Source organism: Macrobrachium nipponense, chromosome 2 (assembly GCF_015104395.2).
Source record: "Macrobrachium nipponense isolate FS-2020 chromosome 2, ASM1510439v2, whole genome shotgun sequence".
Lineage (NCBI taxonomy): Eukaryota > Metazoa > Arthropoda > Malacostraca > Decapoda > Palaemonidae > Macrobrachium > Macrobrachium nipponense.
The window spans coordinates 77,089,189-77,116,465 of NC_087201.1; the positions used below are offsets into that span (position 1 = coordinate 77,089,189).

The 27,277-nt window shown below is 35.5% G+C and overlaps 1 protein-coding gene and 1 long non-coding RNA gene across 2 annotated transcripts in view; one reads left to right on the forward strand and one right to left on the reverse strand.

Moving 5' to 3' along the window:
- Nucleotides 1–27,277, forward strand: part of LOC135220677 (xylosyl- and glucuronyltransferase LARGE2s-like) — a gene marked incomplete in the record, with an annotated part of 198,997 nt that overhangs the window by 13,290 nt on the left and 158,430 nt on the right.
- On the reverse strand, nucleotides 8,322–15,843 carry LOC135220678 (uncharacterized). The gene is made up of 4 exons (XR_010315757.1): nucleotides 15,737–15,843; nucleotides 8,877–9,024; nucleotides 8,672–8,774; nucleotides 8,322–8,460 (listed from the first exon to the last, which is right to left on the reverse strand). It is a non-coding gene; the product is annotated as an uncharacterized LOC135220678 (long non-coding RNA).

Genomic DNA, 27,277 nt, shown 5'->3' on the forward strand with positions numbered 1-27,277 from the left:
TTACTACCATATACAGGCGTCCCCGGGTTACGACTTTTGGTTCCGGCTTACACGTTTCCGAGGTTACGACGCTTTTCTTAAATATTCAATGGAAATTCCGTCCTGGGTTACGACGCTTGTTCCGAGGTTACGACGCTGATGCTTCCGACGCTCCGAGTTAACGACGCTTTTAAAAAACGCATGCTATGATAAAAATCCTTTATAGTTTAGCACAGTACATAATTAAAAAAATATGGTTACAACTTTACAACAAAAATTTTGAGGTTATGATGATTTTTTGACACTTTTTTTTCGTATTTTTGAATTTTTTACTGACGCCGCATATGCGGAACTAGTTTGCGGGCGAATGAATACACTAGCTTGGGTATGCGCAGTTTGTTTTAAAACAGTCAAAAGCAAAACGCAAATATAATGAAAAATCATTGCTTGTTTCCAGTTACATAATTAACTAAGTTTCTGGTTAGATTACAACACAAATTCCAAGGTTACGACGTTTTGTTATGCTTTTTAACGATACCTCATATGCAGAACTAGTTTTTGAGCGGAGGTGCATAAATTAATTAACGCTATTAAACTGTATGGTAAATTGACCGAACAACGACCTCGGACGGTCCGAGGACGCCAAGCGTAACAATACGAAAGGACGCCACTTCAATCGCGTGCCTGCCTGCATTCCACTAGGTTTGTGTGCCGAGACGTTGCTGAAATTCCTTGCCATTTTCGCTAATTTACAATGGCTCCTAAACGCCAAAGTACTTCCTCCGATGATAGTTCATCCAAGAAGAGGAAGGTCATCACGATGGAGGTCAAATATGACGTGATAAAGCGTTCGAGAAGAGAAGAAACTAACACCGAAATAGGCCGTTCTTTCTTTAGGCTTGAGCAGGACCACGGTGGTAACCATTGTGAAGGATAAGGAAACGTATTCTGAAGCATGTTAAGGATGCTGCACCGATGAAGTCAACGGTGATAAACGAGAAGCAACGTAGCCAGAGCATTGTTGAAATGGAGAAATTGCTCATGATCTGGCTGGAGGACCAGAACCAGCGACGTGTTCCGGTGAGCTTAAGTGTGATCCAGGAGAAGGCTAGAGCGCTGCATGAGGCAGTAGTGAAAAAGTTTGGCGAAGGCAGTGCTGGTGGTGAATTTTCCGCGAGTAGAGGTTGGTTTAACCGTTTTAAGGCTCGTGCAAATTTGCATAATGTGAAGCTGCAAGTGAAGCTGCTAGTGCTGATAGCGAAGCAGCAGAAAGTTTTCCAGGTGGTTTGGCTGAGATAATTAAGGATGGTGGTTACACGGCTGACCAAGTCTTTAATGTGGATGAGACTGGATTATTTTGGAAAAGAATGCCAAATCGAACGTACCTTTCCAAGGAGAAGTCAGCACCTGGCCATAAAGCTGGAAAGGAGCGACTGACTTTGCTGTTTGGGGCCAATGCAAGTGGTGATTTGAAACTGAAGCCCTTGCTGGTGTATTTGGCCGAGAATCCCAGGGCTTTCAAGGGCATTTTCAAGAGTCAACTCCCTGTGATTTGGAAATCTAACAAGAAGGCGTGGGTTACCTTAATGGTCTTCAAAGATTGGTTCAATGACCATTTCGTGCCAGCAGTGGAGCGGTATTTGACTTCGAAGGGTCTGCCTTTTAAGGCCCCTCTTAGTCCTGGACAATGCCCCTGGTCACCCTTCAAATTTGAGCGACATGCATCCTAATGTGAAGGTGGTGTACCTCCCACCCAATCCACATCGCTGATACAGCCAATGGACCAGGGAGTAATAGCTAATTTCAAGGCTTACTACCTTAGAAGGACCATACGTTTTGCTTTGAGGGCCATAGAAGCTAACAAGGAGTTGGACACTGAAGCAATTCTGGAAGGGCTACAAACATTGCAGATGCATGAGAACATTGCAAGTGCTTGGGACGAGGTGAAGACGGACCACTTTAAATGGGGCCTGGAGGAAACTGTGTCCACAGTTTGTGCACAGTTTTGAAGGCTTTGACCAGGCAGAAGACGTCGAGACTGTGACGAGGAAGATCGTAGGGTCTAAGCAAGAGGCTGCAACTAGATCTTGAACCTGATGATCGTACAGAGCTGCTGGCTTCCCATGGAGAGGAATTGTCTGCAGAGGACTTACTAGAACTTGAACAACAAATGATTGAGGAAGAGGAGGCGGCACCAGAGCCAAAACCCAGGTCATTAACTGTGAAAGGCTTGTCAGAGGGTTTTACTCATCTGGAGAGAGCCTTGGCTTCTTTTGATGGCAGAAGACCCTAACGTTTCTAGGTTTGACAAAACTCAGAGAGGAATCATGGATTTGGTGACTTTCTACAAGGAGACCCTGGAAGGAGAAAGCAGACGAAAGAGAAGTGTGCAGTCCAGGCTTGACGCTTTCTTTCACAAGTCTCCAGTACCACCACCTCCCACTCCTAGTCCTGGTAAGGAATTCTGAACTGTTTTACTAATTTATGTGTTTTACATAGTGTACATATTAAAATGTGTTAATTTTTTAATGTAACAACTAAATGTAAGAGTAAATTGTAACTTCATTAATTTTCATCATTTGTAATAATTGCAGAGTTGGGACAGTTCCAGATCCCCCTGTACACCGTTGACGTTCCAGATCTCCCTGTACTACCTGTGACAGTTCCAGATCTCCCTGTACTACCTGTGACAGTTCCGATCCCCGTACTAGTTGACAGTTCCAGATCCCCCTGTACCTGGACCCTCTGTATCAGCCCGCCCACCTGCACGTGTACAATCAGGTAAGCAATTTCATTTTTCTCAATTTTCATGTTGGAAATTGTTTACACCCTACATACATACGTACACTAACTTACTAGTTGGTACAATGTGTTGATGTTGCATAACCTTATTATTTTTTTTTTTTTCCATTTCAGACCCCTTTGATAGTGACAGTGACCCAGATGACCCTGAGCCTTTCCAGGTTTTGATGCCTCGCCCTATACATCACGGTTAAGGAATTCCTTAACAAATTTGTATAAAATGTTTTATAAATGCTAATAGAAAATTTTATTAAAAGTGTACATATGCTACAATTACATCCACCTTATAATATATTTATGTACCCTATCATTCTTTCCAGATGTAGATGTTCCCTCATCAGTTGATACGAGTATCACTCCAGAGCCCAAATCAGTTGATACGGTAGTAGATCACCTCTCCCATTCCTTCAGGTAAAGAATTCTTCATTTTTTTATATGAACATACGTATTACACACTACATAATATGTCAAACAGTAATAACATGTGCAGTAGTTACAGTAGTAGTAACTATATTTTCATATATTTTTTATCATTCCAGACTCCCAAGCACCTGCCCATCCCACTCCATAGCCCAGCCGACCCCACTCTCATGTACCATATGGCCATCCAAGTAAGCAAGCCAACCACTAGAATTTGGTAAGGAACACTTTTTTTTTATTAATTGTTTTAATATTACTATGTAATAACCATGTTATGTATGTAACAACATACTATAATCCATATGGTATTACATATTCATTCCCAGACTGGCATGCACCCTGTGACTTACATAAACCAAGACCTCTACATAGCCTACATGTCTTCATTTTGCTGAAGGTAAGGAATTCTCAGTTTGTTGTTTAATGTTTGCATACGTACAATAAATTTTGTACACCTAAGTGGTTACATACTGTCCTTTAATATTAATTCTTCATTCCAGACTGCCCATCATCCTAGCCTGTTATCTGTGATAAAGCACACTGAAGTTAGGTTTGGAATGCATCCTTATCATGAATGCTCTACACCTCCACCTCCATCTCCCACACCTAGGTAACAGCTTTGAGACTCACTAAAAGTTGGTAAGTTATGTAAGGAATTTCTAAATTAAGTTTTTATACTACATGTTATATGTGATATTAAACCACTGTATGGTGCATATTACTGTATGTAACTTACTATGCATAGAGTACTTACTGACAAAATTATTTTTTGTACATTCCAGAACCCCTGAATGATGTAGGCTATGGGGCCACATAAGACTTTGTCATCCAGGTTACGTGAATGCCAAAATTTAAACTAAAGGTAAGGAATTAATTAACACACTTAACTCTTTTAGTACTCTTGATATATCTACAGTAATTAACATATGCATTCACAACTTTCTGTAGTGTATATTTTGTACACTAATTTTGTTACTTTTTCCTTCCAGAACCAACATTTTATTTTTCACACAACTCCAGGTTGTTACTACAAGTGTCATCAAGGGATAACTACTACAAGTAGAAGCACCATTTTTGGATGGAAAAAAACCCTTCAGGAAAGTATACGTATTCACATGTAACATGTAGTGTAACAAAGTATGAACAGTAAGGTTTTTACATACAGTAGTACATATTACATACGTACATAACTTTTTTTTACAGGAATTTCCAACCAAGTTTGATTATGTACATATGTACATGTTATAAACCACTGTTACGTATGGTTACTGTATGTAACTTACTAAACATACATAACATGACTTAACTTTGATACTTTTTTGGTACATTCCAGAAAACCATGGACCCCCCTCCATGATGCAGGCTATGGGGCCACATAAAACTTTGTCCAGGGTTACTGCATAACATAAAGGTAAGGAATTATACATACATAGTAGTAAACATACATTAAGTAAGTTTTATACGTACTACATACTAAAAAAAAGTGACCAAGATCTTTCACATGGGATAAGTGATCAAGGTCCTCATGGAATTGGTACTGTACACTCCCTGCTGAACAGGGGTGTAGACCAATCATTTACAATAATGCATACCAGTTGATATTAAACCACTGTATGGTGCATATTACTTATTTAATCTTAAAACTTACTACATAGGAGTAACTTAACTGACAAAAATTATTTTTTGTACATTCCAGAACCCCCTGAAATGATGTAGGCTATGGGGGACACATAAGACTTTGTCCATCCAGTGGTTTTACGTTTTGGAATTTGAACGCCTAAGTTTAAAACTTAAAGGTAAGGAATTTAATTACCAATAACATTAACTAAGTTGTTTTATACTACATGTTATTATATGTGATATTAAACCACTGTATGGTGCATATTACTGTATGTAACTTACTATGCATAGAGTACTTACTGACATACTAATTATTTTTTTGTACATTCCATAACCCCCTGAATGAATGTAGGCTATGGGGCCACATAAGACTTGTCCCATCCAGGTTACGTTGAATGCCAAATTTAAACTAAAGGTAAGGAATTAATTAACATACATTAACTAAGTTTTATACCCCCCCCATCAGTTATTATGTGATATTAAACCACTGTATGGTGCATATTACGTATGTAACTTACTATGCATAGAGTACTTACTGACATACTAATTATTTTTTGTACATTCCAGAACCCCTTGGAATGATGTAGGCTATGGGGGCCACATAAGACTTTGTCCATCCAGGGTTACGTTGAATGCCAAATTTAAACTAAAGGTAAGGAATTAATTAACATACATTAACTTTTTTACTCTTGATATAACTCAACGTAAGGAATTATAAACTAAAAGTAAGGAATTAATTAACATACATTAACTCTTTTACTCTTGATATCTATAATTTACATATTGCATTCAGGACTTTGTGTAGTATTTTGTACTAATTGTGTTATACTTTTACCTTCCAGAGCTACCAGACTGGGATTTTAGTGTACTCCAGGATCTAACAAATACATACGTACTACTACGAAGTGTACAGTGCATAATATATAGTGTTTGTGTATAATCTAACCTAAGGATTGTTTAAGTGTAGTACATTGTGCTTTTTAGTGTCACAAGAGTTTAATAAAGAATTATACCTTCAAGAACCATCCTTTGCCATTGGAATAACCACACTACACATCATGCAATCTACTTGCAGTCACACAGGTAAGGTCTCAACTTTTTCTTAGTTTAAGGCATATTTCCAAGTGTCGTTCCGGCTTACGACGATTTCGGCTTACGACGCGCCTCAAGAACGGAACCCCGTCGTAACCCGGGACTGCCTGTATAGATCTGATGTAGACCTCCAATTGAGAGAGGAGTTTTTTTTCTAAAAAGTCTTTTTTTTGCTAGATATGAATTTTTCAATATGGTAAAAAACTAAACCCTATAAATCAGGAGAAAAAAATTTAGAAAAAAAAAGACGAAACAAAAATTGGAAGGGCTCGAAAGGGCTTTGATTTTGTTGTTCCTATAATGTCTTTCTGAGTTATATACCAATTTCCAATGTTATAGCTTTAAAACTAAGTGAAAAGATAGATTTTGAAGGTCAATAAGTATAGTTTTGAGATACGGGCGTTCAAAGTTTTCCTTAGTATTTCTATAAAAGACAATGTTAATAAAAAATTATTATTTATGATGTATATTTCTTCTTTGTGTATTAATACACCAAAACTAATGTTGTTATTCATCATAATTTAATCATAAATGATGATCCCTTTGCTCATATATCATAGCCTGGGGTACTGCGTTAGGCAAGACGGGGCACTCCTTCCTACGCAACTCTCTCTCTCTCCTTCACTAACTCGGCTTATAACAGCGAATTTTCTTCTTCTGTATGTTAGCGAGATGTTTTCCTTGTATTTTCCTCTTTGGCATGATGAAATTCTTGCCGAAACAAAGATAAACAAACGTAAATGCAAGAGAATGTCAGAGGTGAAACTGAAACGAAGGTGTTTACTCTCTTTTTACAAAGACAATTTAATAAATCATGATTATTATGAATTTCATATACCATTTTGGGTATTAAAAAAACCAAAACTATGTTATTTTTATCATAAATGAAGATCTCTTTGCTCAAAGATCGTAGCCTTGGACATAGTGTGACGTGTGCTGTCAGGCAAGACAGGACGTTACTACACAACTCTCCCCCTCCTCTTCACTAACTAAGCTAATATCGTGTATATTATGATATTCTGTAATAATAATTGAGCGATTTTCTTCATCTGTATGTTAGTGAGATGTTTTCCTTGTCTTTTCCTCATTGGCATGATGGAATTCTTGCCGAAACATAGATAAACATACATAAAAGTAAGCGAATGTCAGAGGCAAAACTCGAACGTGTAGACTACTTGAGGTTTGTGCTCGCACTGAATCATGGTTGAACTTGGTAGCTGACTGAAGTCTCCCTTCTCGACTCGGGGAATGTCTACAGAGCCATTTCTCCCAATTTCTTTGACAATAATTATCAAAAATTTACGATAACAGAAGAAATAGTTGCATTTTCTTGTATGGATCAATGTTTTAGGCTTATTGAGTTGCGTTAACTAATTACCCTGTAACTACGAAAGTAAGAGGAATTTTGGCGAAATATTTTGTATACGTATTCTCAATTGCCATATGAAGCTCCATGAATTTTTCATGACTGCATTTTTCGCCCTATACCCCCATATATAAGGGTTCTGGCCGGCCCCCTTAAAGTCAATCAGTTGTAACTCACATAGGTCATAAGTCGACAACTAGCTGTAGTATTGGTATACTGTATAGTGTAGGCTAGTCTAACATGTATGTGTAGATGGTACTGATTACCTTATGGACACTGATGGAAAAGACAAGGATCCATGACCTCCCAGGGGTAAGTTCTATCTCAATGGGCGTGGAATCTTCACTTCATAAGTTTTCACAGCAACAGAATGTCTGTATAAACTTGAGCAGATTTTTTTTTTTTTTTTTTCTTGCATTCTCTCTCCTTTCTGCATCCTTCATGCCGCTGACTCGAAAACCTTCACCTCTTCTAAAGGTGAGTATGTCCTTGACTACATTTGCTAACTGGGTACTTCAAGGACATGCAACTCCAAGCATCATCAGAACGTCTTATTCCTTAACAATGACCTCTATTACTATACTTAGAACCTTTGGTTCTACTATCTTTCTCCATTTCCAGAGCTCTCCCATGGCCATTTAACACAATATAACCCAATTCAGTTCATAGTAGCTTAGTAGTCTCCACCTCATTCACTATTTGGATTGCAAGTAAAAAAACTTTTGAACGTAATTTGTTTCAAAAATAAAAAAATTTCCAATAAAATTCTCAAAACTTCACCAAGGCCACAAGATAAAATGTTTAAAATACCCAGAGAAACACTTACTGAAGAAAAAAGAAGAAGAAAAAACCAGATACTTTAAGTGATCTAAACCAAAGACAATTATCAAATATAACATACAATAAAATAATTTTTTGTAGTGCACTATCCTATACAAATAACTTCACTACAGATTATGTACAATCCAAAAATGAAAAAGTATACTATGAGAAAATTTTAAATACATTACGTACCTGGTTTAATGCATTTGGTGCATGGCAGATCTAGAATGATGACAACCAAATAATTCATTCCTGAGTAAATTCCCATCATATTCTAAAAATGTAAGATGAAGATTTCGAAAGAACTCAACGTGTTTGTTTTTCACCTTTAATTTTTTGGGTGAATTCCAATGAATAGCCTGAAATATACATACATAAATATTATCAAAATAAAATCATGACATATATAATACTGTGTAGTCAGTTATCATCAATTTAAAAAGGTTTGTTGCAACTCTTCCTTTATTTTGTCACAAGGACACCAAAACAGAACTATCAAGAAATAATCATAAAAATAAAAAAGTTCATTATATATACACTAGTTCCCAACATACTTCTACATATAAATACCTTCAAATCCATCACTTCAAGATAGCAAAGTTTCTGAGCGAGTGTTATCAGAAAGCTGAACATTCCATTGGCAGGGAATATTATATACAATCTCTGGATGTTGCTGAAAACAAAAATAAAGAAAACAAATTAGTACTGAAATTTAAATAATTTTTATGACTCCCAAAGCCCTTATTTCAATCTGAATTATACATCTGTATCTCACCTTGATAACAGCATTAATGATATCTTGATCAGCAAGCTGAGTGGAGAAAAGTGTTGTTAAGTCTCTTTCTGCTATAAGTTTCCATTTTTGAGACCAGTTCCTCTGCCTCATGACATCCAGTCGAATAAGAATGACACCTGTATTGTACCTGTATTAAATGAATGAAGGTTATACCAACATAAAACATTAAATATCACATTTCTGTTACATAAGCCAAGATAACTTTACCATAACATTCATGGTTATGAATTACCTAACCTCTGTCTTTTGCAAGTGAAGGGAAATGTAATACGAAAATATGACTGAGTAATATTGCAAATTAAGAGAGCATATTAAGAGGACTAACAAAATGATTAAGGCATTATTTGATCCTTTAGATCATGGAGACTTACCCAACAAATCTCAAGCTCTATGTCCGTTCATATGCACTATATAAAATGGAATAATCTTCCAACAGTATCTACTGTAAATCCATTTCAGGGGGCCGGCTGGCTAATGCCATTTTTAAGGACAGGACTTTTGGTATTTATACCACTTAATAAGGTGACTTAGGACACTTCCAAACCACATATGATTGTTGCCTCTGACCTTCGGTTTTGTGATGCCATGGGTGATTTATGCTAAAAATAACCATTTTCAAATTCTATCTCCTCATATTTTTGCTAGATATAAATTTTTCATTATGATAAAAAATAAACCCTATAAATCAGGAAAAAAATTTGTAAAAAAAAAGACAAAAAAATGGAAAAAAGGGCTTTATTTGATTGTTCTATAAATCTTTCTAAATTTATATACCAAATTTCAATGCTATAGCTTTAAATTAATGAGAAGAAATAGAATTTGAAGGTCAATAAATATAGTTTTTGAGATACAGGCGTTTCAAATTGTTTTCCTTTGTATTCTTATAAAGACAATGTTAACAAATATGATTATTATGAATGTATATATTTCTTTTTTAGGTACTATTAATAAACCAAAACACTTTTATTTTTTTATTATAATTTTAATCATAAATGATAATCCCTTTGCTCATATATCATAGCCTGGGGCACTGTGTCAGGCAAGATGGGGCACTCCTTCCTACGCAACTCTCTCTCTCCTTCACTAACTCGGCTTATTAAAGCGAATTTTCTTCTTCTGTATGTTAGCGAGATGTTTTCCTTGTATTTTCCTCTTTGGCATGATGAAATTCTTAGCCGAAACAAAAAATAAACAAACGTAAAAGCAAGAGAATATCAGAGTGAAACTCAAACCTGACAATGTTAATAAATCATGATTATTATGAATTTCATATTCCTTTATTGGGTATTAATAACCAAAACTATGTTATTTATCATAAATCAAGATCCCTTTGCTCAAAGATCGTATCCTGGGGCACAGTGTGACATGTGACATCATCAGGCAAGATGGGGGCGTTACTTACAACACACCCCTCCCTCTCTCTCTTCACTAACTACGTTAATATCGCGTATATTACGAGGTTCTGTAATCATATTAGAGCGAATTTTCTTCATCTGTATGTTAGCAAGATGTTTTGCTTGTCTTTTCTTCATTGGTATGATGAAATTCTTGCTGAAACAAAGATAAACATACATAAAAACAAGCGAATGTCAGAGGTGAAACGCGAACGTGTACACTACATGAGGCTTGTGCTCGCACTGAATCGTAGTTGGTAGCTGACTTCCCTTCTGCGACTCATGGAATCTCTACAGATGCCATTGCTCACAATTTCTTTGACAATAATGATCAAAATTTACGATAACAGAAGAAATATTGCATTTTCTTGTACGGATCAATGTTTTTGGCTTATGTTCAGTTGCGTTTACTAATTACCCTGTAACTACGAAAGTAAGATGAATTTTAACGAAATATTTCATATACGTATTCTCCATTGCCATAAGAGGTTCCATGAATTTTTTCATGACTTTGCATTTTTTGTCCTATACCCCCATATATACAGGTTCTGGCCTGCCCCCTTGACTACTGAAATAAATGGTTATAATTTCAGGTAATTTCAGTTAAAGAATAATGACAATAAAATAAATTTCTGTACATGTTCAATAGATATAATCAATGTAACTGTTGTGCGTACGTATATAGTTCACAGCAGCCACCAATGTAATAATATTTTCTTTTATTCATTACTCAACAGATTGCTGTTATTGAAATACCTCAAAGAAAAATTTTATGCATAGAATCAAATAAAAAAATATTCAAATAATACCTCTCTTATTAGCTTTTCTCTTTACAGCACTTATGTTGGAGGGGAAAATACTGTTCTAACAACAATCTTAACTAGTTGAGCTTCCTTGGTACTATGTGTGCTGACTGGCTTAATAAAAATATTCTAGGCTAATTGGTTTACTGATGCTCCAGGGTGTTGAGGGAAGGAAATGGGTAACAGTCACATGAAAGATGGTGTCTGGAATAACGTACAGTTCAATGGCGGAAAAATTAAAACACAGAAATTGGAAATGGTATACATACTAGTATAGTGCAGTACAACATTGCGTCAAGTGTGTTTTCATTAACCTTTGTGTTTACTGTGTTCCCCCCAGTGTTTTTACTGTTACATATAGGCATCATTCAATCCATACTGTGCATACATAATGATATGGATATTTTTTACTTATATATGCATGACTTTTTTTATATTCACAAATATTAAGCCCATACCTGGGGAATAACGTAGACCTTAGTGGTCAAAGTCACTGTTTATCATTTCTAAACTAAAGGCCATGGTTTGAATCCAGGCCACTGAAAAATCACTTATCAATTATAATTTCCTTTGGGTGTAAGGTATTGGGAATACAATATTAAACAATGTTTGTGGCTTAATATTTGTGAATGCATAATGATATATACATATACACACTACCTATGGGGAACTTGTGTATGATGACACAGCAAATCTTGATCATCAAGCATAGTATGTGCATTATGATGAAGTTCACTCAGAAGCGTGATATTTTGTTACTTGTAGTGCTGTGTAATAATAATAATCATCACTATTTTTAACAACAATGCTATGCAGTTTTGTTTTTGCTTCCAATATTTGTTATAGGAAGCTGTTTCTTCTTTTTCTTTACATTATCAAAACCTGTTGCAGCAATATTGTAAGAATGCTAGCCCTTGCATGATATGGAACATTGAATCCATCGTAGTCACATTCTTATGCACTTGTGCCTCCTGTGAAACTTCTGAAAATTTTCAAATTATCTGAAGTGATGGTGGTATTCTTCAAGATTTTTGCATAATGATTTGTACGAATTTTACCAGATTGTTAACCCTTAAACGCCGAAGTGGTAAAAAAAAAATTGTCTCCCGTGTGCCGGAGCTGTTTCAGAGTGAGCACGGAAGCGGAAAAAATATTTTTTTCAAAAAATCACAGCACGCTTAGTTTTCAAGATTAAGAGTTCATTTTTGGCTCCCTTTTTTGTCATTGGCTGAAGTTTAGTATGCAACCATCAGAAATGAAAAAAAATTATCATTATCATATATAATAATGCGATATATGATAGTGCAAAACGAAATTTCATATATAATTGTATTCAAATCGCGCTGTGCGCAAAACGGTTAAAGGTAACAGTTACTTTTTTTTTTCGTTGTAATGTACACTAAATTGCAATCATTTTGTTATATAACACATTGTAAAACATCAAAGCAACACAGAGAAAATATTATCACAAAATAATGCATGAATTCATAACGCGCGCACGTAAACAAATATTTTTTTCAAAATTCACCATAAATCTAAATATTGTCCTAGAGACTTCCAATTTCTTTCAAAATGAAGACAAATGATTGAATATTACTATACTGTAATAGTATTAGCTTACAATTGCAGTTTTCGACCATATCTGACGAGTTAAAGTTGACTGAATGTCGAATTTTTTTATATATATATTTTTATATGCAATTATTTCGGAAATAAGAAAAGCTACAACCTTCAAATATTTTTCTTTTTATTCTACATGAAATTGCGCACATTTTCATATATAAAACTCTATGAAATGCCTAATATGAAACGGAGCAAATATTCCGAGAATGGGACGTATGCATTTCGGAGATTTGTGGCGGAGAATCCGCGCGCGGAGGGAAGGAAAGATTTTTTTTTTAAATTCACCATAAATCTAAATATTTTGCTAGAGACTTCGAATTTGTTTCAAGATGAAGATAAATGACTGAATATTACTAGACTGCAAGAGTTTTAGCTTACAATTGCAGTTTTCTACCATTTCGGTAGAGTCAAAGTTGACCGAACGTGGTTTTTTTTTTTCTATTTATCGATTTATATGCAAATATTTCAAAAATGAAGAAAAGCTACAGCCTTCAATTATTTTTTGTTGTATTCTACATAAAATTGCGCACATTTTCATATATAAAACTTTATGTAACGGCTAATTTAAAATGGTGCAAACATTACCACAATCGCACGTATGATTTTTTCGGAAGAGTTACCGCGCGGACGTAAAGAAAATGTTATTTTTTTCATAAACAAATTCACCATAAATCGAAAATATTGTGCCAGAGACTTCCAATTTGTTGCAAAATGAAGGTAAATGCTTGAATATTACTAGAATATAAGCGTTTTAGCTTACAATTGCGTTTTTTTGACCATTTTGGTAGAGTCAAAGTTGACTGAAGGTTGAAATTTTGGCAATTATTGTTATTTATATGAAAATATTCAAAAAACTGATAAAACCTACAACCATGGGTTGTTTTTAGTTGTATTGTGCATGAAATTGCGCACATTTCCATATATAAAACTTTATATAACGGCTAATTTTAAAATGGTGAAATTACCACAATCGCAGTATGATTTTTTTCGGAAGAGTTAACGCTGCGGACGTAAGGAAAAAGTTTTTTCATAAATTCACCATAAATCAAAATATTGTGCTAGAGACCTCCAATTAGTTGCAAAATTAAGGTAAATGGTTGAATATTACTAAAATATAAGAGTTTTAGCTTACAATTGCATTTTTCGACCATTTTGGTAGAGTCAAAGTTGACCGAAGGTTGAAATTTTGGCAATTATCGTTATTTATATGAAAATATCTCAAAACTGATAAAAGCTACAATCATGAGTATTTTATTGTTGTATTCTACATAAAAATGCGCACATTTTCATATATAATACTTCATGTAACGGCTAATTTACAATGGTACAAAAATTATGTCAAAGTGACGAAATAATTTCAGAGATGTGTCACAGATACTTTTTAGTGTGGCAAGAAAGAAATTCGCGCTTGCTCGCCTGCGTAACGATTGTAAACAAAACAACACCTTGATCCGTGAACTCCCAGCATCCCCCAAGGCGCGTGATTCAAAAGTTTCAGGCTGGTAGGCCTATAAGTATTTTTCCACGAATTTTAAAAAACTCTTTTGTAAGTCGACGTAAAATACGTCCAGTCAGCACACGAGAGACAAAAACTGTCGACGTAAAATATGTCCAGTCGGCAGTAAAGGGTTAAGTTTCTCTTCCTTTACGATTTTGCATAATCACCTGTACAAATTTCACCAAATTTTTCAATTTGTCATTGGCACGTTTCTCTAAGCTCTCCAATGTGGTCCTTGATGCCAATGCTGATCATGTCAGCAAAGCCTCCAGCACCAATTTCACTTACCATACAAGTCCAAAATCTTTTTTATTTCTGTATTGATAGTGTGGAAGTAATATGATTACTTCTACCATGCACTGCTTTCTTGAGCTTTATAGGATCTAATGCCACTATGATAAGCAAAATTGTAGAGTATCTGCAATTGTGTAGCTCTTCCACAGATTCTTGATACTGCAGTCAGTGTTAGCATCAAGGGCCATACAAATCATCTCAAAGATGAGGTGCGGGTATGTCATCTTACTGCACTTGAAGATGCATTGATCTAGTAACTGAAGCAGTATAGTGTTAAGAAGCAGGAATGTCATTTCCACATTCTCACTTGCAAAGCAGAGACTGGGATAGCCAGGAGTTTTGTCCTTGGAGAGGAATAACTTAGATATTGGACCCCTTGTCTTTTGGGTATTTCTTTACTAGTGAGGACACAAGACCATTCAGCATTCTCAGGTAAAATTTTTCCAGAATTATTCATCAGTTCAATCAAGACTGGAAGTTAATTCAGTTGTTATAAAAATCTCTTCCTTCTACCTTAACTGAGTAACATCATCTTACAGTACTATTCAAAAAATATTTGTGGAATCTCAAATATAAAATTTTTCACAAAGCACTTGTGAAACCATTTCAAGATGAAGGTGGCAGTCACCTAAGCCATTTACTTATGTTACCAGGGCATGAGCAGGAAATTTCCAACTTTGTTCAGAAGGCCCCAAGGATGGATTGCAGCATTACCACCAGCATCGAAGTAAGGTAATCTTCTCAGGCACCCTTATGGATGTTGAATGATTGGCCATTTACTAAACAGCCTGTTTCAACAAATTTTTAAAGACATTTTCTGGAGAGTAATCTGTCTCTTCTGTGAATTTCTGGCAGTCATAGGAATGCTGATACTTTCTATGGGTCATTCAATGTCAATTCCCCCATAATTCACAAGTTCTTAGCATGTAGGTAGCATTTTATATAGCTAGTCAACTATCCTTTTCTATCTCTGAAACCCTTACTCTCACTCTTCTCAACCTTTACTTACTCAAGTTAAAGAATGTACATTTTTAATTAGGAAATACTCTATGTAGGACATTAAAAAAATTCAGTTCCTATATTTAAAAAAAAATAATTAAAAATGAAAATACATCCTTATACTGATTCACAGATTTATTCTTCCCAAAATGGATTCTCTCAGTTCTCTGTCTAAAATACTAAATCAGGTTCCCTTAATACTTAGACAAAACAATCACAGGCACTCACCCTCGTCCAAGTGCTGGCCATGGACGGTGTGATTTCCACAATTTACCCAAGTACCAATCACTCTGATTCTCAACCAAACCTATGTACTGAAAGATAAAATAGCCAACAATTATATAGAGAATATAGGACATAACAAAGCAAACACCTTACTTAAACAACAGCACAAGATCAGAGTATGCAAAATTAAAGGAATTATGAAATGTAAATATATATATAGTATATATATATATAGTATATATATATATATATATGATATATATATATATATATATATATATATATATATATATATATATATATATATATATATTTTAGTTATCTTCTACAAATACAAACTTCATACTGCATCATTCCTCATACAGAAATGGTGCAGTGGTAGTTAAGAATACATGTACGGTCATAAACGCATAAAGAAGATATGAGTCTACTTTTCAGGTGGTGTTAAGAGGGTCGGCCAGCTAATACCATTTCTTAAGGACAGGACTTTGACATTCATACCACTTACTAAGGTGACTTGGGGACATCTCCAAAGTGCATATGAATTTCCCCTCTTGACCTTCAGTTTTGTGATGCCAGGCCGATTTATCTTGAAAATAACCATTTTTCAAATTTCAAATTCTATCTCCTTCCCTGATATTTAATAAGATCCGGGATTACTACCATATATAGACCTGATGTAGACCTCTAATCAAATGAAGAGTTTTTTCTAAAAGTAATTTTTTTGCTAGATATGAATTTTTTCATTATGGTAAAAAATAAACCCTATAAATCAGGGAAAAAATTTAATCAAGGAAAAAAAAAATTGGAAAAAAAGGGCTTCATTTGATTGTTCTATAATGTCTTTTTAAGTTATATAACAAATTTCAATGCTATAGCTTTAAAACTATGAGAGAAGATAGAATTTGAAGGTCAATAAGTATAGTTTTGAGATACGGGTGTTCAAAGTTTTTCTTCGTATTTTTACAAAGACAATGTTAATAAATGATGATTATTATGAATGTATATTTCTTTTTGGGTATTAATAAACACTAACTATGTTATTTATCATAATTTAATCATATATAAAGATCCTTTTGTTCATAGATCGTAGCGTCAGGCTAGACAGGGCACTCCTTCCTACGCAACTCTCTGTCTCCTTCACCAACTTGGCTATTTAGAGCAAATTTTCTTCTTCTGTATTTTAGCAAGAAGTTTTCCTTGTCTTTTCCTCTTTGGCATGATGAAATTCTTGCCAAAACAAAGATAAACAGAAGTTAAGGCAAGAGAATGTCAGAGGTGAAACTCAAACATGTACTCTCTTTTTACAAAGGCAATATTAATAAATCATGATTATTATGAATTTCATATTACTTTTTGGGTATTAATAAACCAAAACTATGTTATTTATCATAAATGAAGATCCCTTTGCTCAAAGACTGCAGCCTGGGGCACTACACTAATATCGCGGATATTATGATATATTCTGAACTCATATTAAGAGCGAAATTTCTTCTTCTGTATGTTTACAAGATGTTTTGGTTGTCTCTTCCTCTTTGGCATGATGAAATTCTTGCCAAACAAAGATAAACAGATGTAAAGGCAAGCGAATGTCAGAGGTGAAACTCGAACGTGTACCCTCTTATCATGTTTCTGCTCGCACTGAAGGGTGGTGAGCTGAGAACCTTCCCTCCTTCGACTCATGGAATCTCTGGAAATGCCATTGCTCACAATTTCTTTGACAATAATTATCAAAATTTTTGATAACAGAGAAAATATATTGCATTTTCTTATACGGATCAATGTTTTTAACTTATTGAGTTACATTTACTAATTACCCTCTAACTACGAAAAATTAATAGGAATTTTGACGAAATATTTCATAAATGCATTCTCCAGTGCCATACGAAGCTCCATGAATTTTTTCAAGATTTTTGTGTTTTTCACCATATATCCCCATATACAGTAGTGCCTCAGGTTACAAAATTATTCTGTTCCGAAGCAGCCTTCGTAACCTGATTTTTTCGTATCTAGAACTACGTTTTACATGTAAATTGACTAATTCATTCCATGCTCTACAAAAACACCACAGTAAAATTTATAATAAAGCCAAATTGACCAATAAACAATGAAATACAACAATTTGGACTATTCAATACCTAACCTAACCATGACTACCTGTAAATAAAATGTATTAGTGTACAGGGTCCAAGAAATACTGTACACACATGTACGTACGTAGTAAAATGTGGAACCTTACCTTTCGAGTGAGGCGTTGTCCGAAAGTGGCAACAGAGGAAAAGGACAAATGGCAGAAAACATGAACACTTAACTTTAGGAAGCACATAAAAAATGACAGAAAACATAAACACTAAACTTTACAAAACACATTAACAAATGGCAGAAAACATTATCACTTCTTGATTATCTCCATTTTTGTCTCCATAGAAAGGCATCCTCTTCTTTCTGTGAACATCAGCAACATTCTTGGGACCCATGGCTAATAACATAAGTAATTAAGTTCACACACAACACGATAAAATAACTTACAGTACGTATACTTTATCATGTTGTGTGTGAACTTAATTAACTTAATTAGCCATGAGTCCCAAGAATGTTGCTGAAGTTCACGGAAAGAAGAGAATGCTTTATATGGAGACTAAGATGGAGATAATTAAGAAGTACAGGCGGCCCGCGGTTAACGGCGCAATTGGTTTTACGGCTGTCATAAAAAATATTCATTAAAAAAATAAGACATTTTAAGGTATTTTTACAGCACAATTTTCGGTCAACAGCGCCGCTATGCCTAACGAGCACATACATTTGTAGAAATACCATTCAGCCCATAAAGATTATGCAAATGATATTAAAAAATTGTGTTGAGAGCTATTACATAGGTATTAGGGTAAAATATACAGTGTTCCCCCGTATTCGCGGGGGATGCGTACCAGACCCCCCCGTGAATAGTTAGAATCCTCGAATGTTTGGAACCCCTATAAAAACGCTAAAAACAGCCTATTTTGTTAGTTAAAGCTTAAGAAAAACCACTAAAAATTTTCATACTTGGTTTTTTTAATAGTTTTATCACAAAAAGTGCATTATATGATGAAATTGATCACAAAAACCAGGAATTTGTGGATATTTCTCATAGAAAAATACCGCGAATGCGCGAATTTTCCGCGAATAATGCGGGGAAACGTTCCCGAGAGAAATCCGCGAATGTGTGAGTCCGCGAATCCGGAGAACACGAATACGGGGGGTCCACTGTATGCCTCTGACTCTGTTCTATGCCAAAAATATAGTTAAACGAGTGCAAAAATAGCTATGGATGTGATTATTCATAAATGTTCATGCTTTTATGTTTAAAATGTGTATGAAAATGTATTCCGTATAGGCATTTTTATTTCTGCACATAAATATGATACAAAGGCAGCTTTTGAAACTGCCCTTCACATTATCAAATATGATGTTTTTTCATGTTCATTCTTGTAAGCCGCCATCTGCCACTCTTCTGAAAATATCAAGTTAAAAAAAGCACAAATTTAGCGATAAATGTGTCGATTTTATAAATGTTCACGCTTTAATGTTTAAAATGTGTATGCAAATGTATTATGTACAGGCAGTCCCCGGGTTACGACGGGTTCGGCTTACGACGTTCCGAGGTTAAGGCGCTTTTCAGTTATATTCATCAGAAATTATTTCCAGGGTTACGACGCATGTTCCAGGGTTAAGACGCCTACAATGCTTATCTGGCAGAATAGGACACAAAAAATGCAAAATAATCAATATTTGAAGGTTTTTATTATGAAATATGCAATAAGAATGCAGTTTACATAGTTTTGAATGCACCCAAAGCATTGAAAGTAAGATTTTCTTAGGATTTTTTATGATGTTCCGGCTTACGACGATTTTTGGGTTACAACGCGTCTTAAGAACAGAACCCCTGTCGTAACCTCGGGACTGCCTTATAAGGTATTTTTAATTCTGCACAGAAATATGATACTAAGACAGCTTTTGAAACTGCCCTTCACATTATCAAAAACAATGTTTTTTCATGTTCATTCTTGTAAGCAGCTGCCTGCTGCTCTTCCGAAAATATAGTTAAAAAAAAGTGCAAATTTAGCGATCGATGTGTCAATTTCATAAATGTTCATGCTCTTATGTTTAAAATGTGTATGAAAATATATTACGAATAGGGTATTTTTATTTTGGTACATAAATATGATACAAATTAAGGCAGCTTTTATAACTACCCTCCATGTTGTCAGAGGATGTTTTTTCATGTTCATTCTTGTCTGCCAGTGTTCCGAAAAATGGATGCTGTTATTTTATTAATTAGGCATCTTTTCCATAAGTCATTTAAAAAGTTATACATTACTTCACTGTATCCAATAATATTCTATGTATTCTCATATTATTGTATTATAAAATACTACGGCAAATCTAAGCTAGTATTCCGCCGAGCGGCCAATGTTTTGGTTTCAAATCAGCTGATGGCGAACACGAGTTTGTTTCGCCATATTTAACACAATTCTGAGCGAATTTTCTTGCTTCTAGTTGGCATAAACGAATATCTAGATACTTGACTTATATCAGACAAGGTTGTTTTTCCTTATGCGATGTGTTTTTATGTGGAAATATTTATTGAAAATGTCTCGCTGTGATTGTGAACTTTTTTTTTCTTCGTTAACAGATTACGTTGGCGGCATGTTTATTGCGTAAAAAAATTATGTGATTCCATTCGGAATTTTCCTTCATATCATCATAATACGAACTTTATGTTACGTATCTTATAGTGGCCTGAAACCAACAGTAAAATGTGTTCTTTAAAGCACAGTAGTTTTGATTAAAATTATTTTATCTCAATTTTATCTACGGTGTGGTGGCATACGTTTACTGGAGTTTTGTTATCCTTGTCACTGATGCACGATAATAGTCATCAGCAGCTTGAACAGTTTTCTCCGCTTCAGTTATAAAAAGGTTTAAATTAACAGCATATTTCCCGATTGATCTTTGATCAATATTGATATTTGATCTATAGCGAATAAAGTTATTACATTAAGATATCTCAGGTCTATTCTACTTAACGTCATTTATGACAACTATGGTAATAGTGTACAGTGGTCCCCCCGTATTTGCGGGGGATGCGTACCAGACCCCCCGTGAACAGTTAGAACCCGCAAATGTTTGGAACCCCTATAAAAATGCTAAAAACAGCCTATTTTGTTAGTTAAAACTCAAGAAAAACCACTAAAAATTTTCATACTTGGTTTTTTTTAATAGTTTTATCACAAAAAGTGCATTTTATGATAAAAAAAAAAAAACAGGAATTTGGATATTTCTCATAGAAAAATACAGCAAATGCGCGAATTTTCCGCGAATAATGCGGGGAAACGTTCCCGAGAGAAACCCGCGAACGTGTGAGTCCGCGAATCCTGAGAACGCGAATACAGGGGGCCCACTGTACTATATACAATGATTGAAATACAAGCCAAACGGATGTTATCGAATTCAGTTGTACTTGAAAAAAAAAAAAAAAAAAGTCATTTCATGTTTGGTTGTTCATGGCTGTACACGTTTATGCAACGAGTATAACATTAAAACCATATTTTCATCATTCTCTTTTGCTGCTTTTGAACTTATGTAACTAGAAGATGGGATAAAGTTAGGCTATTACAATTTGGTCTCTCATAAAATCGGATTATCGTAAGACGAATTATCGTAACTTGAACACTACAGCTACCTGTACACTGTATAACACCTCATAATATCTTTACATACTTTAGACATCCAAAGGATTAAAGCTAGGCTTTTTTCACTTTACAGTATTTATAATACTATAATGTACTGTACAGTAAATTCTATAGATCTATACTACTGCATAAATATAATTTTACTTATTGCGCCATTGCAGGATTAAGGCACCGTTTGACTGGTCTAGGCCACTGTTAACTGGTCTAGAATTTCGAAAGAAGGTGTGTGGCGGCCGTAGGCTTTAAAATCACTTACCGTCGAAAATCACTTAGTGTCGGCAGCCATGAACGGATCCCCTGCCGCTAATCGAGGGCCACCTGTATGAAGCTGGCATGCGGTTGAGTGCGATCACTAAAGAATACGGCCGAAATCCATCGACGATAAGCACCATCCTTAAGCAGGAGGAAGCCATCAAAGTAGCTACACCTTCCAAGAGCGTGACTATTTTGTCCAACAAGAGGAGCCATGTGCATGATTAGATGGAGAGGCTGCTTCTTGTATGGAATAAAGACAAAGAAATCGCTGGCGATATAATAACCGTGACGGCAATCTGCCACAAGGCCAGCGCTATTTTCAGTGATCTGATTGCCCAGGCCGAAGACGACGGAGGAGAAAAAATTGGGCAAAAAGCATAGTATCCAGGGGCCTAGGCTGGAGTTGGATCGAAGGTCCTCCTCCACCCAACACCTTCTATCAAGAACCAGCACAGGAGTTGGTAGACTACTCCTAGGAGCTTCTCCAAAAGGGAGCAGTGTTGAGAACCAGGAAACTGAAGTTCCAGGGACGCTTGTTCAGTGTTCCGAAAAAAGGCACCGACAAGAGACGGGTGATCTTAGACTTGTCCCGTTTAAACTTGTACATTCGTTGCGACAAGTTCAAAATGCTGACCATCTCTCAGGTGCGAACCTTGAATGGCATCCATTTGGTTGTGCGGCATGCGGAGGCTGCCAGCTTGGATACGAAAGAGGCCGAAGCCTTTATTTAAAACGAAGGCTACAGTTCTCAGCAAGTCTTCAACTGTGACGAGACTGGCCTGTTTGGAAAAAAAAAAAAGCCTCGTCGGACGTACATCACGGAGGAAGAGAAGAAGCTATGAAAGACAGGCTTACGCTTGCATTTTGTTCCAACGCCAGTGGGGATCGTAAGGTCAAGCCCCCACTTGTGTATCATTTGGAGACTCCTTGAGCCTTCAAGGCCAACAAAGTGCTAAAGGAGAAGCTTCTGGTGATGTGGAGGGCTAATGCAAAAGCCTGGGTAACGAGACTTTTGTTCACCGAGTGGGTAAATCTGTTTCGGCCCGACAGTGAAGAAATTCTTGGAAGAGAAGCGCCTCCTCTGAAATGTCTGCTGTTGTTGGACAATGCCCCTGCTCTCCTTCCTGGCCTCGAGGAAGATATCCTAGCGGAGTATTCTTTTATCAAGGTTCTTTATCTTCTGCCTAACACTACCCCTCTTTTCCAGCCCATGGACCAACAGTGATATCGAACTTCAAGAAGCTGTATACGAAACATCTTTTCAAGAGATGTTTTGACATCACTGATACCACAAACCTCACCTTGCATGAATTTTGGAAGGAGCATTTCGATATCGTGATATACATCCGACTCATCAATCAAGCTTGGCAGGAGGTTTCGAGGCGAACCTTGAATTCTTCGTGGAGGAAACTCTGGCCTGATGCCGTATCCACCTGAGACTTCGAGGGATTCGACGTGGGCGAAGCTGATGCAGATTCAGAAACAGTTGACGATTCTGAAACGGTTTTGCAACCAGATCTTGACGGGATTGTTGCACTCGGCAAGTCCATGGGGTTGGTCATTGACGAGGATGACATCAATGACCTTCTCCAGGAGCACCAAGAGGAGCTTATGACGGATGACCTGAAGGAGTTGGAGGCCATGCAACATAATCGTTCAAGAAGAGATCTCTAGCAGGGGCGAGGAAGAGAAGGAGGAGGACCCTATGACAACAGCAGAAATTAAGGATGCTCTAGCTGCTTTTCATAAAGTGCAATCATTTGTAGAAGAGACACACCCTGAAAAGGCTTACACAGGTTGTATGCTTGCGCTGTTCGTTGACGTTTGCCTGAGTGGTTTCAGGAACATTGTGAAAAGCAGGCAGAAGCAATTTTCCTTGTATAGCTATTTTTTAAAGAAGCCTTTAGTAGTACAGGCAGCCCTCGGTTAACGGCGCAATCGCTCAGCGGTGAATCGGTTTTACGGCTGCCGTGAAAAATATTCATTAAAAAGATAAGGCATTTTAAGGTATTTTTACGGCACAATTTTCGGTCAACAGCGCTGCTAGCGCCGTTATGTCTAACGAGTACATACATTTGTAGAAATACGTTCAGCCCATAAATGTTATGCAAATGATATTAAAAAATTGTATTGAGAGTTATTACATAGGTATTATGGTAAAATATATGCCTCTGACGCTGTCCTATGCTGAGAATATTGAGTTAAATGAGTGCAAATTTAGCTATGGATGTGTTGATTTATAAATGTTCATGCTTTTATGTTTAAAATGTGTATGAAAATGTATTACGTATAGGTATTTTTATTTCTGCACATAAATATGATACAAAGGCAGCTTTTGAAACTGCCCTTCACGTTATCAAATATGATGTTTTTTCATGTTCATTCTTGTAAGACGCCACCTGCCGCTCTTCCAAAAATATAGTTTAAAAAAGTGCAAATTTAGCAATTGATGTGTCGATTTTATAAATGTTAATGCTTTAATGTTTAAAATGTGTATGCAAATGTATTATGTATAGGGTATTTTTAATTCTGTGCAGAAATATGATACTAAGGCAGCTTTTGAAACTGCCCTTCACGTTATCAAATAGTACGATGTTTTTCATGTTCATTCTTGTAAGCAGCTGCCTGCTGCTCTTCTGAAAATATCAAGTTAAAAAGAGTGCAAATTTAGCGATCGATGTGTCAATTTTATAAATGTTCATGCTCTTATGTTTAAAATGTGTATGAAAATATATTATGTATAGGGTAGTTTTATTTTTGTACATAAATATGATACAAATTAAGGCAGCTTTTGTAACTACCCTCTATGTTGTCAGTGGATGTTTTTTCATGTTCATTCTTGTCTGCCACTGTTCCGAAAAATGCATGGTGTTATTATATTAATTATGCATCTTTTCCATAAGTCCTCTCAAAAGTTATACATTACTTCACTGTATCCAATAATATTTATGTGTTCTCATATTACTGTATTACAAAATACTACGGCAAATCTAAGCTAGTATTCCGCCGAGCGGCCAATGTTTTGGTTTCAAATCAGCTGATGGCAAACACGAGTTTGTTTCGCCATATTTAACACAATTCTGAGCGAATTTTCTTGCTTCTAGTTGGCATAAATGAATATCTAGATACTTGACTTATATCAGACAAGGTTATTTTTCCTTATATGACTTGTTTTTAGGTGGAAATATGAATTGAATATGTCTTGTTGTGATTGTGAACTTTTTTTTTCGTTAACAGATTATGTTGGTGGCATGTTTATTGCGGAAAAAAACTGTGATTCCGTTCGTAATTTTCCTTTATATCATCGTAATACGAACTTTACGTTATTTATCTTATATCGGCATGAAACCAACAGTAAAATGTGTTCTTTAAAGCACAGTAGTTTTGATTAAAATTATTTTATCTCAATTTTATCTACAGTTGTGTTTGATGGCATATGTTTACTGAAGTTTTATCCTTGTTGCCGATGCACGATAATAGTCATTAGCAGCTTGAACAGTTTTCTCAGCTTCAGTTATAACTAGGATTAAATTTAACAGTATATTTCCCGATTGATCTTTGATCTATATTGATCTTTGATCTATAGTGATCTTTGATCTATAGTGATCTTTGATCTATAGTGATCTTTGATCTATAGTGAATAAAGTTATTACATTAAGATATCTCAGTTCAATTCTACATAACGTCATTTATAACAACTACGATATTAGTGTACTAAAGTACGATTACTGAAATACAAGCCAAACGGATGTTATCGAATTCAGTTGTACTTAGAAAAAAAAAAAAAAGTCTTTTCACATTCAGTTATTCATGGCTGTACGCGTTTATGCAACAAGTATAACGTTAAAACCATACTTTCATCATTCTCTTTTGCTGTTTTTGAACTTATGTAACTAGAAGATGGGATAAAATTAGGCTATTTAATTTGGTCTTTCATAAAATCGGATTATCGTAAGATGAATTATCATAACTTGAACACTACAGCTACCTGTACACTGTATAAAACCTTATTATATCTTTACGTACTCTAGACACCCAAAGGATTAAAGCTAGGCTTTTTCCACTTTACAGTATTGATAATATTTATAAAGTACTGTACAGTAAATTCTATATATCAATATGTACTGCATAAATATAATTCTACATATTGCGCCATCGCGGGATTAAGGCGCCGTTTGACTGGTCTAAGGCACTGTAAACTGGTCTAGAATTTCGAAAGAAGGTGTGCGGCGGCCATAGGCTTTAAAATCGCTTAGCTTCGAAAATCCCTTAGCATCGGCAGCCAGGAACAGAACTCATGCTGCTAACCAAGGGCCGCCTGTGGTAAGCAAACAGGAAGATCCAAGTGATACGAAAAAACAAAGTTGAAAATGGTGAAGAAATTGAAATTTCATAAAAACTGTAAAGTATAAAAAAGTAAAAAAAAAAATGTAAAAATCAAAAAAAGAAATAAAAATTTATTTTAAGTTTTTTGTAAAGTTAAGTGTTAACGTTTTCTGCCATTTGTTAATGTGTTTTGTAAAGTTTAGTGTTAATGTTTTCTGCCATTATTTAATGTGTTTCGTAAAGTTAAGTGTTCATGTTTTCTGCCATTTGTCCTACTCCTCTGTCGCCACTTTCGGAGATCGCCTCACTCGAAAGGTAAGGTTCCACATTTTACTACATATGTATTTCTTGTACCTTGTACACTAATACATGGTTATGTTGGTCATTGAATGGTCCAAATTGTTGTATTTCATTGTTTATTGGTCAATTTAGCTTATTATAAAATTTATTGTGGTGTTTTTGTAGGGCTTGGAACCAATTAGGCAATTTACATGTAAAACATGGTTCGAGATACAAAAAAATCAGGTTACGAAGGCCGCTTCGGAATGGATTAATTTCGTATCCTGAGGCACTGCCGTATGTACTGCTAAATTTAAGCTGCAGTTGTAGCTGAATGAATATAAATTATCGTGCATCACCAACATTGATGAAACTCAACAACAAATAATAGTGGAGAAAAAAGTATTTTAATAAAAAATACTGGCATTGAAAGAGCACATTTTATTGTTGTTTTCATGCCAATAAAAGATATGTAAATCAGTATTATTATGAAATAGGATGAAAAGAGCATATGGAATCTGTTAATTCTTTTCCACAAAAAAACATGCTCCTGACACCATCTATTCGAAAAATATAACTTAATTTAGTTCACAACAAGACATATTTAAGTAATTTCAACTTAAAACACTTCATAGAATGAAAAAACCTTGTCCCATATAAATAGAGGTTCGAAGCCTGGTCAGTGACAAACATCCACCTTGTATGTGCATGAGTTCCAGATGCCACAGATTCCTTACTTTACAATCTTTTATTGTTTTTAACCAGTTTTCAGCTGGCGCTCGAAGATTATCCTATTGTTATGACCTAAGGTTTGTTAGCTATGAAAAATACAAATTGATTAAAAAATTTGTCATGAGCTTAATTTACCCTAAATAGAGGCAAGAAAATTGCTCTGAATTGAGTTAAATACAGCTAAATAATCTTACCTCCACTCTCAGCTAATTTTTCCAAA